The sequence below is a fragment of the Ursus maritimus genome, unplaced genomic scaffold (genome assembly GCF_017311325.1).
Source record: "Ursus maritimus isolate PB19 unplaced genomic scaffold, ASM1731132v1 scaffold_27, whole genome shotgun sequence".
Classification (NCBI taxonomy): domain Eukaryota; kingdom Metazoa; phylum Chordata; class Mammalia; order Carnivora; family Ursidae; genus Ursus; species Ursus maritimus.
This window is the reverse complement of record NW_024425230.1, coordinates 3852337-3868008: the sequence shown is the minus strand read 5'-3', so window position 1 is coordinate 3868008 and position 15672 is coordinate 3852337. Positions and strand designations below refer to the sequence as shown.

General features: G+C 33.8%; 1 pseudogene; it reads right to left on the bottom strand.

The window, feature by feature from the left end:
• Nucleotides 1-2300: 2300 nt before the first annotated feature.
• LOC103677079 lies at nt 2301-2825 on the bottom strand (annotated as a pseudogene).
• Between the last annotated feature and the right edge of the window lie 12847 nt (nt 2826-15672).

Here is a 15672-nt window from a genome sequence, read left to right as displayed (position 1 = left end):
GCCACCCAGCTGCCCCTGTGTTCATTTTTTTAAATCTTTTTTTGGTGAGATTTTCCAATTCAGTTACACCTATTGAGCTGGCCTGTGGTTCACAGACTATTTCCTCTCCTTTTTCCAATCTTACTTTTTTCTTTCTTTTGCGTTTATCTTTTTTTGGTTCTAGAATGGTCATTTGGCTCACTTTTATAATTTCAGTTTATCTGCTTGTATTCCCATCTATTCATTCCTTATGAGCATAATTTTCTTTCAACTATTTTGAACATATTTTAATGAGTTCTTTAAAGTCCTTATCTGTTAATACCACATCTGAGTCATCTTAGGATATGTTTCTATTGACATAAATGTAATTGGAGTCTTGGAGGAAAAAAAAGAGAGGACAGAAAAATAATTTAGGATATATGTTTGTTAATAAAAAAAAGTTGTTTTTATCTTTTCTTTCAATATTTAAAAGCCATATTACTATTATTATTAAACCCTAAAATTATAATACTGTGTTTTTGGTATTGTAACACATGTAAATATAATCCATATTACAACAATAGTACATAGGATAGAGCAAGGATGAATGTAACTATAGTAGTGCATGGTTATTATATTTTACATAAAGCTGTACTACATAAAGCCTGTATGGACTCTGATCACTTAAATATGAATACTATAACCATAGAACAAATAACTAAAAAGTACAGAGAACTATAGGTAAAAAGCCAATAGCAGGATTAAAATATAAGGATAAAAAATATTTGGTTTAACCAAAACTAAATCAGGAAAAGATGAAGGAAGAAACTAAATATAGAGGGATATATAGAAAACAAATAATAAAATGGTAGACCTAAGGCCAAACATAGTGATAATTACTTTATACTCTTCTTTGTAATTTCCTTGATTGGTCAAATACTGAGTAAAGTGTTTTAAACTTTGTAGTTTTCCTTAAATTTCATGGATCTTGTGCGATTTTTGCTTTATAAAATTTGATGTTATGATATTTATCATTAATGGGTTCAAGACATTTTATCTTCTTGTGGATTATACTTCTTTTTTTCCATTCTTGCTTTATAATTATACCCATTATATAAACCACAGTAGCCCTGACAACTGCTGGAGAAAACCTTTTTTTTTTTTTAATTTTACTTAGTTAACATACAGTGCAATATTGGTTTCTGGGGTAGAATTCAGTGTTTCATCACTTAGATACAATACCCAGTGATCATTACAAAAAGTGACCCTTTAATACCCTTCACCCATCTATCCCATCCCCCCACCCACCTCTCTCCATCAACCCTCAGTTTGTTCTCTATCATTAAGAGTTTCTTATGGTTTATTTCCCTTTCTCCCATCCCCCCTTCCCATATGTTCATCTCTTTTCTGTCTTAAATTCCATGTATGAGTGAGATCATATGGTATTTGTCCTTCTCTGACTAACTTATTTCAATCGGCTTGATACACTCTAGCTCCATCCACGTGATTGCAAATGGCAAGATTTCGTTCCTTTTGATGGCTTTGTGTGTGTGTGTGTGTGTGTGTGTGTGATCTTCTTTGTACAATTTCAGTGGACATTTGTGCCTTCTCCGTAGTTTAGCTGTTGTTGATAATGCTGCTATAAACATTGGGGTGCCTGTACCCCTCTGAATCAATTTTTTCATCCTTTGGATAAATACCTAGTAGTGCAGTTGCTGGCTAGTTCTATTTTAAATTTTTGAGGAAACTCCATACTCTTCTCCAGACTGGCTGCACCAGTTTGCATTCCCACCAACAGTGTAAGGGGGTTCCCCTTTCTCCTCACCCTTACCAAGACCTGTTGTTTCTTGTGTTGTTAATTTTAGCCATTCTGACAGGTGTGAGGTGGTATCTCATTGTGGTTTTTATTTGTATTTCCCTGATGATGAGTGATGTTGAGCAACTTTTCATGTGTCTGTTAGACATCTGGTTGGAGAAAAGTTTTAAAACATGAGAACTTTATACCACCTTTGTTACATTGTACAGTCATTTAAAATCTTTAATCAAATTCCATCAAAGTTTACCACCCATATTACATGCTGTGAAAAGCTTTCTATAAACAACTTTGCTCTCTGTGTACAAATCAGTGTCAATGAAAAAAAAATACTAGATGAAGATCTTTATTAACCTTGTTTCAAAATTTATCCTCAGGCTTCTTCAGCTTAATTAACTGCAAAGAATGAATTGTGTATAAGCAAAAACTGAAAGGGTTGCAGTATCCAAGGGGTTTGGGCTTAAAATATTAGAGATCTAGATTTTATCAGATCCATGAACAAAATTTTAAAAAGTGCTCAAACAAAATAGCAGCTCCCAGTAACTTCTTCAAGTTTTATCTTCTTCAGAAGTTGACTCAATTCAGTTTGCTTCATTCTTGGAATCTTCATCAAAATTCTCTACAAGATCTAGAACTTCATCATCATCATCCTCTCTGGTTGCAAGTGGTGCTTGTCCATCCACAGATTGTTTGGGCACAGCTTCAGCCAGTCTTCTTAAAGTAGTCAGACTATCTGCACCAAGTTGATTTAAGACACTGGGTAGTATTTCTGTCAGATGCTTTGTCTCAGCATGGCCTGTAATAGTGAAAGTGTTCACTTCCAGGGGTGCCTGAACTTGTTGAAGTGCATTACTGTTCTTGGTTTGTGAACATATTCACTTCTTCAATACCAGGTATTGTTTGCCCTGAGCTTCATTAAGGAGAACTGAAGTTTATCATCTGCTATAGCTGTTCTATGAACCACCTTCTTTTGGGGAGCAGTTCTTTTCCCACCAAAGTGCACATATGTTTGCGGTTTGGGGAATTTCTCCTGGTTCACAATAGTTTATTTCATCTTGTTGGAGTGGAAACGGGACCATGTGGGGGATTAGAGTTGGTGCTCAGGGTGTCTTGGACAGACTAGCTAAGATTAAGTACATGCCCATGGGGAATGTATGAGGGAATCTGTGGATCATATATATATATTTTTTAAGTGTGGAGCCTAATGTGGGGCTTGAACTCACGACCCTGAGATCAAGACCTGATCTGAGATCAAGAGTCAGCCACCTGACTGAACCACCCAGGTGCGCTGTATGGATTATACTTCTGATCAAGAGTAACTGTCTTATTTTTCTGTTAAAGTCTCTTTTTTAGTCTCAGATTTCTCTTTTTTTAATAAAACATTTTTGTGTTGCTTTTTAAAATTTAATATAACTTTTAATACTAAATAATATAGCCTGTTCTCCTTACATAACAGGCAATATTGCCTTTATTTGCCTTTGCCATTTTGTAATTATTCTTTTTTAAGTGATTTGTTGTATTTCATTTTACTTTAATTGTTTTTATGTAACTTGTGTTTCCACCATTCTTTTCATTTAGGAAATATGTTGCTTGTGTGTTTGATTAGTTTATGTTACTTACATATCTTTAAATTATATGGTGAAACAAATTTTTTTGTTTAATCAACTTAATAGAGGCTTCTTTGTTTGAAAGAAGAAAATAGCATATGCCTACAAATTCCTTATTCGTGAAATAAAATAAGGAGTATGATAAATGCTTTTATTGCACACTTATAACATAAATTCTGTGCTGAACTGTTTATAAACCTTGTATTAAAAAAGTTTTTCCAATTACCCCAGAAGATATATATTAGAATATTATAAATTTGACATTCTATATATGTATATATGTATATGTACTTATGTATATATACATAACGTGTATATATATATGTGTGTGTGTATATATATATATATATATATATATATTATATGCCTCTGTGTGTATATACATATATATATGCCTAAATAATGAGGACACTCATACTACCTTTGTCAGATTGCTCTCTTGAATAGTAAGTGACTTAATGTAAATAAAGCAGCTTGGAAAATTTGGGACATAATTCTGCCATGCACAGATATTGGGGACAACAGCAATAGTAGTCATTATAGTAACTGGTCGAGGCAATATTTGAATCTAGATATATATTAACTGTAGAACTGTTGGCTTAATCATTATACCTTGATGCTCTCCACACTGTAGCTTCACTTTGTTGGCATAATCAGAAATTTTAATCCCATGGTCACACAGTGTATTTGTACAAGTTCATTCAGTTACAGTATCTGTAGAAGTACATTAATCACACATAGTCAAATTATTAAAATTATTTCATTATTGTATTATGCTTTGCAGCACTAGATACCACATTATCAACAATTAATTACAATATCAAAGAAAATTTGTCACCTCTTTCTCCGTGGAACCTCTCACCTTCATATCACTATTCTCTCTCTCTCTCTTTTTATTAGCTGTATTATGTTAAACATTGTTCAAGAAGCACTCGGGAAATTACATCATTCCTAAGCCTTGATATTATTAGCTCTTCTTTGCTTTTTCTCATAATTCTCTTATCAATCATATCTCTCAGTTATAAATGAAAGATATACAACACAATATCTTAAAGGAGGACAAAGGAATTCATAAGCTTCTATAACCATGATGGGTCTAACTTCAGTCTCAGAGGAATACAGGAGTTTGACCTAAAAAAAGAATCTGGCCTTGTTCTCTCTTTCCATCTCTTAGCTCTATGTTTCTTGGCTTTGCTTAATTCTATGATTTTTTTTATTTATGTGGTTGGCAAAAGGTAATTTGAAGATGTAAATGTTGTTATCTTTTTTTTTACATTTTCTATAATTTATTTTTTTAATGTTTTTTTATTAAATTATGTTAGTCACCATACAGTACATCCTTGGTTTTTGATGTAAAGTTCGATGTTATCTGTTTTGTAATTGTAGTAAAATGTAAACATTTTTCTCCCCTTGCGTATATAGAAGTCCAAGAGTCAAGGAGTGGGACTAATTTGATTCATTAAGACATTTACTGACTCTGGGTAGTTTGGTCATAACCCCAGTGGAGGTATGGCAACCCATGATCATCAGCTGTCTACCAATATTTTATAGTCTGGAAGAGAATATCCCCTAAGAGAAAGGGAAAGGGAGTGAATTGTAAACATGACCAGGCAACTGTAATGTATACATGCCACCACCTACCACTAGCGTGCCACATGTTTTAATGCAAGTCTTTATGACCATATACATCATATTAATAATGACCACCAGCTTATATGATCAAACAAACCCACATACCACCAAATATGCATTATAGCCTGATAGACAATGGCAATGAATTTCAACTGAAACTAATTAACTGGCCTATTAATCTACCTGTTCCTGTTTTGCTTTTGGGGAAGAACTTCGTTTTCTAGTGGGCTTAGAAACTGTATAATGACAATGGTGGGGAGGCCCTTCTTTGTGGACTATCATGACAGAAATTCCTTTTATCAGTGCTTCAGGGAATTGCTATTCTTTGGTGGTTAGGGTTTAGGTTTCTAATTGGCATATTCAATTCTCTTGATGTACCAGACTGACAGGCAATTTGATTGAGGGAACTCCTTGGGATATGAAAACATTATCAGGCACCACTACTAATCGTGGTGCTTAAATCATGAATCCACAATTAGGGAGAAAGTGGTTCTTTCTGCCTTGTCCTCAGGCTGCTGAAGTGAGTAATAGAGGATAGTAATTAAGCATCACTTTATTTCTGAGGCAATAACCTACTAAGTGGACTGTTTTAAAGGCTAGTGATGTATGCTATCCATTAAGGAAGGGAGTGTGTATCTGGAGATACTGATAAACATTTTCTCATCTCACTGTTTTTAGGAAGAATATGGCTATGGCAAATTTTCTATTTCCATGACCATTTGATTCTCAGTCTTCTTAACATTTTGTAGAAAGAAAAGACTTCCCCACAAAGTTATATGTTATCTCAGACTCTAGAACGGCAGTTGGAATGGCACTTATTTATTCATGGCAACATCATCATGAATAGTTTCCATACCCCAAACATCATTATATGTTTTTTTTTATTTTAATGTTTTTTTATTATATGATGTTAGTCACCATACACTACATCTATGTTTTGATAAAGACTGTAAGGCTCTTGTCCATGAATATCCAAAAAGCTATGTTAATGCACTGCTTGGTATCATTTCAAAATAATTGCCAGTTTTCCATTGGAAAGCCCAGTTAGACATGAGATATTAGAATATGGTAGAACTTCCTTAAATGAACTATAGGAGTGAAGAAGGTGATATATGTGAACCACACAAATTATTGTTCTTTTGTCCTTTGATTCTTTTCCACTGAATTATGTATGAGCCCCATCTACCTGCCCTTCCACCACCTCAGTGATACTTTTCAGGTGTTGTAGAATTGGGTGTGTAAAATTAAATTACCATTTCATCTCTTAACACTTAAAATAAAAGGAACAAATTTGATAAGGAAACCACGTATCTGATATAGAAATAGGCCATTAACCTGTACCACAAATGGAAGGGTTTCATACAGATAAATGAAAACAGTACCAGTTAAAGGAAAACACTGAGGCACATCCACTTCTCTAATTGTTGTCAGAGTATAGGTTTTAAAATTTTAGTGGCAGGCATATAAATGCTATATTAGCCACTCTCACCTCGAAGAAGTGATTCCTGGTGTCTTGGGTAGACCACAAGGAAATGGTATTAGTTGCATATTATATTTATACAATTAAAAGTGGAACTGCTGAGTATTTTCTGTCTCTGTTTCTGCCCCTGAAAATTCTGTTCAAGACATTCATAGCTGGTGTGAAACCATAGAGAACTCTCGTTAGCATGTTCCACACTCTTTTGGGAAGGACTAGCCTCCCTCTACTCTGGTTTGGAGAACAATTACATTTATTATTAACAAAACTAAAGGTATAAATTAAGAAAAAAAAGGAAAAAAGTCCTCTAAATAAAACTTCAGGAAAAAGTAAAGTCATTTTTCTTAGACCTGTTTGTAATTTCACCCAGTTATCATTTTTATTTCAATTACTGTCAATGGTTTTTTCATCCTTGATAATCTGTAAGCTTCTTTAGATTATTTTTTCATATTCTAAGTGCTTCCCACATTATGTACTTAAATGCAACTTCAATTCTTTGGGTAATTTATTATTGAATAATTGAAGGAATGGGCAATTATATATACATAATTATGTATAGAATATATTATATTCAGTCACATGTATGTATGCTATACATACACATGTATATAAAAACTATATATAAATTCATGAATGTGCATTTGCATACAGACACACACACACACGTATATTCCATTCTTCAATCTAGTGTGACTTTTAGTGAGTATGCACAAACATGTAAAGTTCAAAAGATAGAATAAAGCTTATTTGAGGTGAGTATCAGAGATACAAGTGATAGGATATAAAGAGCAAAGGGCATTGACAACTTCATATTGGCTATCAGCACTGTTCTGAGCTCCGTGAAAAAAGCCAGAGGAACGGTTTTACCCTTCTCGTGTCTGGAACAATACCTGGCACAGACAAGATGCTACAGCAATGCTTGTCTGTTGAATTAATTACCAAAAAAAAAAAAATGAATGATTAAAAAAATGGGCAAAATATTTTTTTTTGCCTACTTTCTGTGTGAAGTTTTTTTGTAGTTCTTACCTCCATGAAAGAAAGAATTGTATCAGGAGAGATCGCATAGCTAAAACTATGATAAGACAATTTTTGAAGTCGTATGGATCTTTTTTTTTAACCTATTATAAGTGAAGAAGGTTAAAAACATGATAGTGCATGTGCTTAAATTGACGATTATTTCATTTTTGCTATTTCTTGTTTATTATTAATTTATTTGTTGTTTGATTTATATTCTGTATTGAATGAGTAAATATATACAGAGGTAAATGTGATAATATTAATTATCCTATTATTACCATTTGTTGAGCTCTTGCCATATACAAGCCACATACTTTACCCCCTGTCTATGTGATCTTTCTAATATACATCTATATGGCTTAACCTCACTTAATTGAGGAGAAACTCCAATATTTAGAGATCAAGAAAGGTGATCTGGAATATAGTTTGACCTAGTGGCAGAGCAGCTTACCTCCAACATTTGAGAATTCCCATTAGAATAAAAATACTAGCTTATTCTCTCATATGTTCTTCCTACTTTACTGTTTTCCTTTTAATTTCTACTTCTGGGAAGGATGTGTTAGGCACTAAGTGGTTATGATCCACTTTCACATGAAATCTCCAGAAACTCAGATAACAACCTCCAACATTAAAAAAAAGAAACAAAAAAATGAAATAAAACCTATGAATAGAAAAAAAAACCCTAAAACTATGAGCACTGGGTATTGTATGCAGCTGATGAATCACTAAATTCTACCACTGAAAATAATGATACAGTATATGTTAATTAAATTGAATTTAAATAAAATTTAAAGAAACTAAAACTATAATACAGATGTTTTTTATGTTACTAAAGAACCATGAAGAAGCTGAAGAAAGTAAAGGAATATGCCACTTAATAAAGTCATACAGGAAGAAAAGTACTAGTGTGAAAATGATGTAAGAATAATTCTCATATCATCATAATAGTGGACACACTTTGTAGTATCAAGTCTATTCTAGCACCTGTGGTTGTTGATTTGTATAATTCTACCATATATCCTTTACCATAAACCTAAATATTTCCTTCAGTACAAATATGAGAAAAACAAGATAATAACCAGGTAGCATACCTCAGATACCACTAAGTGTACCAACATGGAATGTTTTAAATCCATTCACCCTAAAAATGTTTTTGGAGCATGTAGTACGAGACTAAAATTTTTCTAGGCAGCAGGGAAATAGGTATGAGCAAGGGGGTAAAGCTCTCTGTAATCATGAAAACAGAATGTATTAATAGATTCAAATGCATATTCATTAAGGAAATGAGTACTGGAATACATTGCCTGGATTCAAAGTCCTATTCACCTTGTCTTCCTTGTTGCCCCTGTGGTGAGAGGTGAGATATGCCAACTATTACCAAAATTAAATGAGATTTCTTGGTGAAAGATTTATTTTAGCACAGTATCTGTTGCATTATGTGTTCAATAAATATTACTTGTGACATTTAACAATCATTGATTATGTTATGAATGTCAAATTCTGGCTCCTGAAAAATTATCATCAAAACTGCCATGCTGTCTTTTGATAGTAGAGAGAGTGCATCTTGGCAGAGTCTCAGCAGTGTATCAAAAACAAAGACATTTTGAAGTTTCACTGAAGGTGGGTCTGTCAGTATATGGGGCTTGAAGAGAAAAATAATTCATAATTCTCCTTGAGTGGTAGGGCTTTGGATCTAACATCAAGACCTGGTTTTCCTTTTGTTAAAATGAAGTTATATAAGGACCTCTTCTCCTTAGAAGAGAAATTAATTGTCCAAATTAGAACCCGGGTGATGTCAGAGACTATACTGAAGGCAGACTTTAATTTACCAATGTAACAAGTTCCAGTCCAGAGTACAGGACATAGCCCAGGAGACTTTTGTTACACTAATCCACTAAAAGTCTCTCAGAGATACCCAGTGATCTGTTTAAAACTAAAATATTCCTGGGGCATCTGGGTTGCTCATTCAGTTAAGTGTCTGACTTAATTTTGGCTCAGGTCATGATTTCAGGGTTATGGAGCCCCATGTCAAGCTCCATGCTCAGTGCAGAGTCTGCTTGAGATTCTCTCTCTCCCCCTGACTCTACCCCACTCTAAATAAATGAATAAATAAATAAATAATAAATACATAAATACATAAATACATAAATAAATAACATTCTTAAAAGAATTATTCCTATGAGATCATCAAATAAGGCTGTAATGTTTTCAATATTACTCATCAAGAATAGTTTAGTGCCAGACAGTAAATTTTGTGTTTTCAATATAATTTATAGATCTAAAACAAAAGAAAAATGTTGGATCTTACTTATAAGATCTGAGAAATTGAGATACCTCTGAATAAATACTGTATGCTTTCAAGTTCTCATGTAAGTTCCACTCTTCTGAAAGTTTAGTTACAAAAGCTAACTTCCACCAAAAATCCTCCAGTATTGTTTTGGCAGACACAGGAAACTCATTTTCCAACTATGACAGGATAGGAATTTTTAGATTTCTGGTTGTCAAGCATGTTGTGTTTGCCTTGCCATGTACTAGTTAAGCCTCAGTTACTGATTCATTTTAAGGAATTAGAACCAATGGAAACTGGGTGTCTCACAAAGGAAAATGTGTACAAAACCAACAGCCAACTTCATTGTATGCATTAATCACTTAACATATAAATCCTAACCAGGTACCAGACTTACACTAAAGAGTAACTAAAATGCAAAATAAATAAAACAATACAAATAATAAATGTTTTATAAGTAACATAGTTAAATGTAACTTTAAACCAGATAGATACAAAAATAATAAAATAATGCAGATTAAAGCATGACAATTTATAGTGTTGTTCTGTAGGCCTTGAGTGGACGCTATCTACATTTCATACAGTCATCTACTTCATTGCAAGGTCTTAGGTAGAAACCATTTTCTTCCAAAAACCGTCTACTTTGAATTGGTTCCTAAGATTTCTCAGCTTGAGGTCTCCAGCAATGATTTAAGATGGTTTATCCCTTTTTGAATGATATCATTCTAAGTATCAAACTTATGGAATTTTACTTATGCACTAGTTTTAACTGTACCTGATTGGGTCCTTTTGAAGTTTGAAGACTGTCTTCCTCTCCTAAGTTTTAGATCAGGTCTTTAAAATTTAATGGTTGTTTAGGAGGATATTAAGGTAAGGTTATTTGTACCTCATGGTTTTATAGGAGGCCTTAAAACCAAGCCAGCAGTTTTCACTAGTTTAGCTGCTGCAGCTGTTTCCACTGGGTCAAGACAGATATTTTAGTAAGCTGATCTTTGAGGATTCTAATGGAGTTGTCATAACACCAAGATATTTGTCCACATCACTCATATACAAATTGGTAGAAAGTTTTATTATAATTACAACTGGATAAATCATCTAAGTTGCCTAGAATAACTGGTCCTGATTGCTTACAGTAGTGTAAGGTCTAAAATCAGAGGTAATATTCCTAGATTCATAAGTCGTCCTGTTATTAACTCAAAAGGAAATCTTCAGTGAACTCCAAAAGAAGTTACATTTATTGTCATTAAAGCAAATCTTAGGCTTATGGGAGTTTGAGAGTCTCTGAGAATGTTGCTAATACGAGCCTAAGATTTCTGTATTCTATCTCTTCTGAAGACTGGAGTGGTGTGGGCAATAGGGTTACCATGTGACTGGCAGAACTGTACAGAACTCTCTAGTTATAGTTTCAGTAAAATGGTTGTGTCCAGTATTATAGGGATAATTTGGGAACACAAAATCATGTAATATATTGCAACTAACAAATCTGGAAATCTTCAATAATGCTTATTCCTCAAAGAAGCAGACAATTACAATACATAATTAAAATGCATTGCAGAAGGTATTTATGAGATCTGCAGTTGTTCAAAGAGTATTCAGCTCTTGCCCATGTCTCACTTCTACAGTTTTATAAATAATGGCAAATGAGATGTACACCACACACACTTTCAGTAATTTTAGTAAAGTTTTTCAACCAATATTGACTGAGTATTATATCCAATTTGTCCTTGCTATGGGGAATAAGTTTATGTTAAATTTTTGCAATTTTCCATTTGAGGTCCTCTGGCACTACTAAGTGCCCATTCTGAGAGTGTCAGAAATTACTCTCATATAATTTACCTCTGGTAACTCTTTGCTGACTCTGGAGCCCATGTCTGGCATTTTATAACAACCTATTTGAACTTCTCAAAATATTTAATTATGAGGGACAGGATCTTAGTGTCTGTTGGGGCATTTCCTTTAGCTTCCACAGTATCCCCTTTTGTATGAGTGTTTACTTTTTTTAAAGATTTTATTTCTTTGTTTGTTTGTTTGTTTGTTTGTTTGACAGAGAGTGCACAAGTAGGCAGAGTGGCAGGCAGAGGGAAAGGGAGAAGCAGGCTCCCTGCTGAGCAGAGAGCCTGATGTGGGGCTCAATTCCAGGACCCTGGAATCATGACCTAAACCGGAGGCAGATGCTTAACTGAATGAGCCACCCGGCCACCCAAGTGTTTACTTTTTATAATAGCCGCTTCTTTAGCAAATTTCAGAGCACTGAAAGTTATTTTACTATTCTCAATGGAGTCATCTGCTGAGATCAAAAACACTGTTCACTTACAAAGCATTCCAAAAACCATGGACTACACTCAAAGTATACTTAACATCAGTGTGTCTAATGGCATTCTTATCTCTAACTGACCAAATATGTGGAATGCAGTGACTTCTGACATCTGGGAATCTTTTGCTATGAGTATAGTACAAATATTCTGTTGATTTTCTTGGGTGAACAAAGGGACACTAACAAAAAGTAGAACACAAATCTACCACTATAACATATACAGCCTCAAGGAGTTACTGAAAATAAAATGGCATATGGGTGTGTTGTAGGGAAATGGGAAATGTCTATTATATGTATGGCTCTGAGGTCCTGAACAATGTATCTGCCAAAGGGGTTTTTGAAATTGGAGGGTAACAGAATGATAAGAACTGGTACAAATTTTTGGCTTTTGTTTTTATTCCTTTTCAGTTCCTGGTTTTAGAAGATGTTGTGCAAGTTTGGATAGCAGTTTAGATGGATAAATCTAAACCTAACTGTGTTTACCACAGATAACCCTACCTATATTAGTATAAATTTTTGTGCACAAAAATGTTGAGTACTTCCTTGAGATCTTCAACTTGGGATTAATTTAGATACAAAAGTTGTAGTAAATCAATTGCCTAATTATCTATGGACATTTTGTGAGGAGGGGAGTTTTCAAAGACTTGAGGTCTAGACAATCCAGAATGTTCAGTATGCAATTACATTTGTACAGAAAACACCTATGTATCAAGTAAGCTGATATGGTATTACAGTGAAACAAATTAATGTAACTTAAAGTCTGAGGGTAATTTGTGAAAGTCTGGGACATGGGGGACATCTGAGGATTATTGTTAAAACCTGCCATCTGAATTCTTTGTCATTTCTGAGGAAGAGATGTAATAGTAGTAGGGTTTAAAAATTAATGTTGTAGCATCCATATCAATTTGTAAAATTATAAATTTATCCTTTAATACTTAAAGTTTTCCTTTTGACTTTAAGAATAAAATGGATAATTAGCTGCTTGGTACTCAGTTGAAGCACCTAGATTTTAAAAAGTCTGATACCATAACTTCTTTTATTTATTTTTTTAATTTAAATTCAATTAGCCAGCACATAGTACATCATTAGTTTCAGATGTAGAGTTCAGCAATTCATCAGTAGCATATAACACCCAGTGCTTATTACATCAAGTGCCCTCCTTAATGCCCATCACCCAATCACCCCATACCTCTCTCTCCTCTAGCAACTCTCAGTTTGTTTCCTATAATTAAGAGTCTTCTATGGTTTGTCTCCCTCTCTGATTTCTTCCCATTCAGTTTTCCCTCCCTTCCCCATGATCCTGTTTTATTTCTTTAAATCCACATATGAGTGAAACTGTATGATAATTGTCTTTCTCTGATTGACTTATTTTGCTCAGCATTATACCCTCCAGTTCCATCTACGTCGATGTAAATGGTAAGATTTCATCCTTTCTGATGGCTGAATAATATTCCATTGTATATGTACACCACATCTTCTTTATCCATTCCTCTGCTGATGGACATCTGGGCTCTTTCCATAGTCTGGCTATTGTGGACACTGCTGCTATAGACATTGGAGTGCATGTGCCCCTTTGAATCACTACATTTGTATCTTTGGGGTAAATGCCTAGCAGTGCAATTGCTGAGTCATAGGGTAGTTCTATTTTTACCTTCTTGAGGAACCTCCATACTTTTTTTTCCAGAGTGGCTGTACCAGCTTGCATTCCCACTAAAATTCCTCTTAAAATTCAAAACTAACAGTATCTACTACAAGAAGCTCACAAAATATAAGTGTAGTAAAGGGGAGAAATGTCAAAATATCACATTAATAATGATATTGATCACATTATTGAGGGCTTACACTATGCCAGGCACTGCTCTACAGCTTTCACAAGTTAAAACTCATTTAATCCTCACAATAACCCTCTGAGGTAAGTTATTATCCTTATTTTTTTATTTTGTTATGTTAGTCACCATACAGTACATCCCAAGTTTTTGATGTAAAGTTCCATGATTCATTACTTGCATATAACACTCAGTGCACCATGCAATATGTGCCCTCCTTAATACCCATCACTAGGCTAATCCATCCCCCAACACTTCTCCCCTCTGAAACTCTCAGTTTGTTACCCAGAGTCCATAGTCACTCATGATAGGGGTGTCTGGGTGGCTCAGTGGGTTAAAGCACCTAGATTTTTTATTTCATTTTTTTTTCTTTTAGATTCTCAACTAATGCAGGACAAATTATTTTCTCAGTGTACTTAATGTTTACAAGTGTCTGGGATGGGAGGATGTAATTTGGTCTCTGTCTGATTTTGTTTTTATTTGTTTTTATTTTTTATAATAATTTTTATTATGTTATTATTATAAAATTCTTCCAATATGTTTAGTGAGGTTTTGGAGATCTGATAGTGTCACAATTTTCCATTCTAGCTTTTTCTTGCATATTGAATCTTCTATTTATGGCTTACATTTATTTATATGCCTTTCCATGACTTCAGGCACTTATTATCTAATATAAAGTATATTTTTGAAATTAATGGTCCCTCATACTAGAATGTAAGCGTGCTGAGCATAGAGATTTTTAAATGTGTCTTTTATTGCATGAATCCCAATTTTCTGACTCTGACTGCAAAGGACATAAAAATTAATTTTGAAAATCAGGAGCCAAATTAAATTCAAATTATTGATCTGTTAAGGGAGAAACTGCAAAAGGAATTTCAACTTTTGGCTTCTTGGAGAAAGAAACAATGTTATATAGAATTTGAGAAAGGGTGGGATTTAGTTTAAATTTATAATAAGCAGTATTTTGGTTAAGTAAAATAAAGATGGAGTTGATTGGATGGTTTATTTGATGAAAGCCAAATGGAGATAATTGAAAGAATTACATAGCAGGTCAGTTAAAGCAGTATTTGGGAACTGTGGGGATTTATCTCTAAAAATCAGTTTTGAACTTTTGCAGCTTCCTGAGTACTGGGAAATCCTGTTGTTCAGGTGAGAGTAGAATTTACAGATACTTTTGTACATGTGGATAGTGTCCTTTAGTCAAGGGTAGAATTTTCATCTAATCATCAAAACTTGGCAATGTATAGGGAACATAGAACAATGTTCATAGTCATCTAGATGATCTATTTGCCTTTGTAGATTATTGGAAAATCTCCTAACCTTAATTTTTTTAAAGTACATTTAAACTGTAATTTTTTACTTATCATTTAAAAATTATTAATAAAATGGGAAAATTCCTTAAAAACACAACTAGTGAAAAAATCACAAAAAGAAATGGAAGGGAACAAACTGAGGGTTACCAGAGGAGAGGTGGATGGGGAGATTGGTTAAATAGGTGATGGGGATTAAGGAGTGCACTTGTTCTGATGGATACCAGGTGCTGTATGTAAGTGTTGAATCACTAAATTGTACACCTGAAATAATATTAGTTATGTTAACTAACTGGAATTTAAATAAAAACTGTAAAAATGGAAAATATAAATTGTTCTATATCTGTGAAAGACATGGAATCCATAACGAACATCTTTCCAAATGAGAATATTCCAGACATAAATACTCTCAGTAATGGATTTTTATGAGT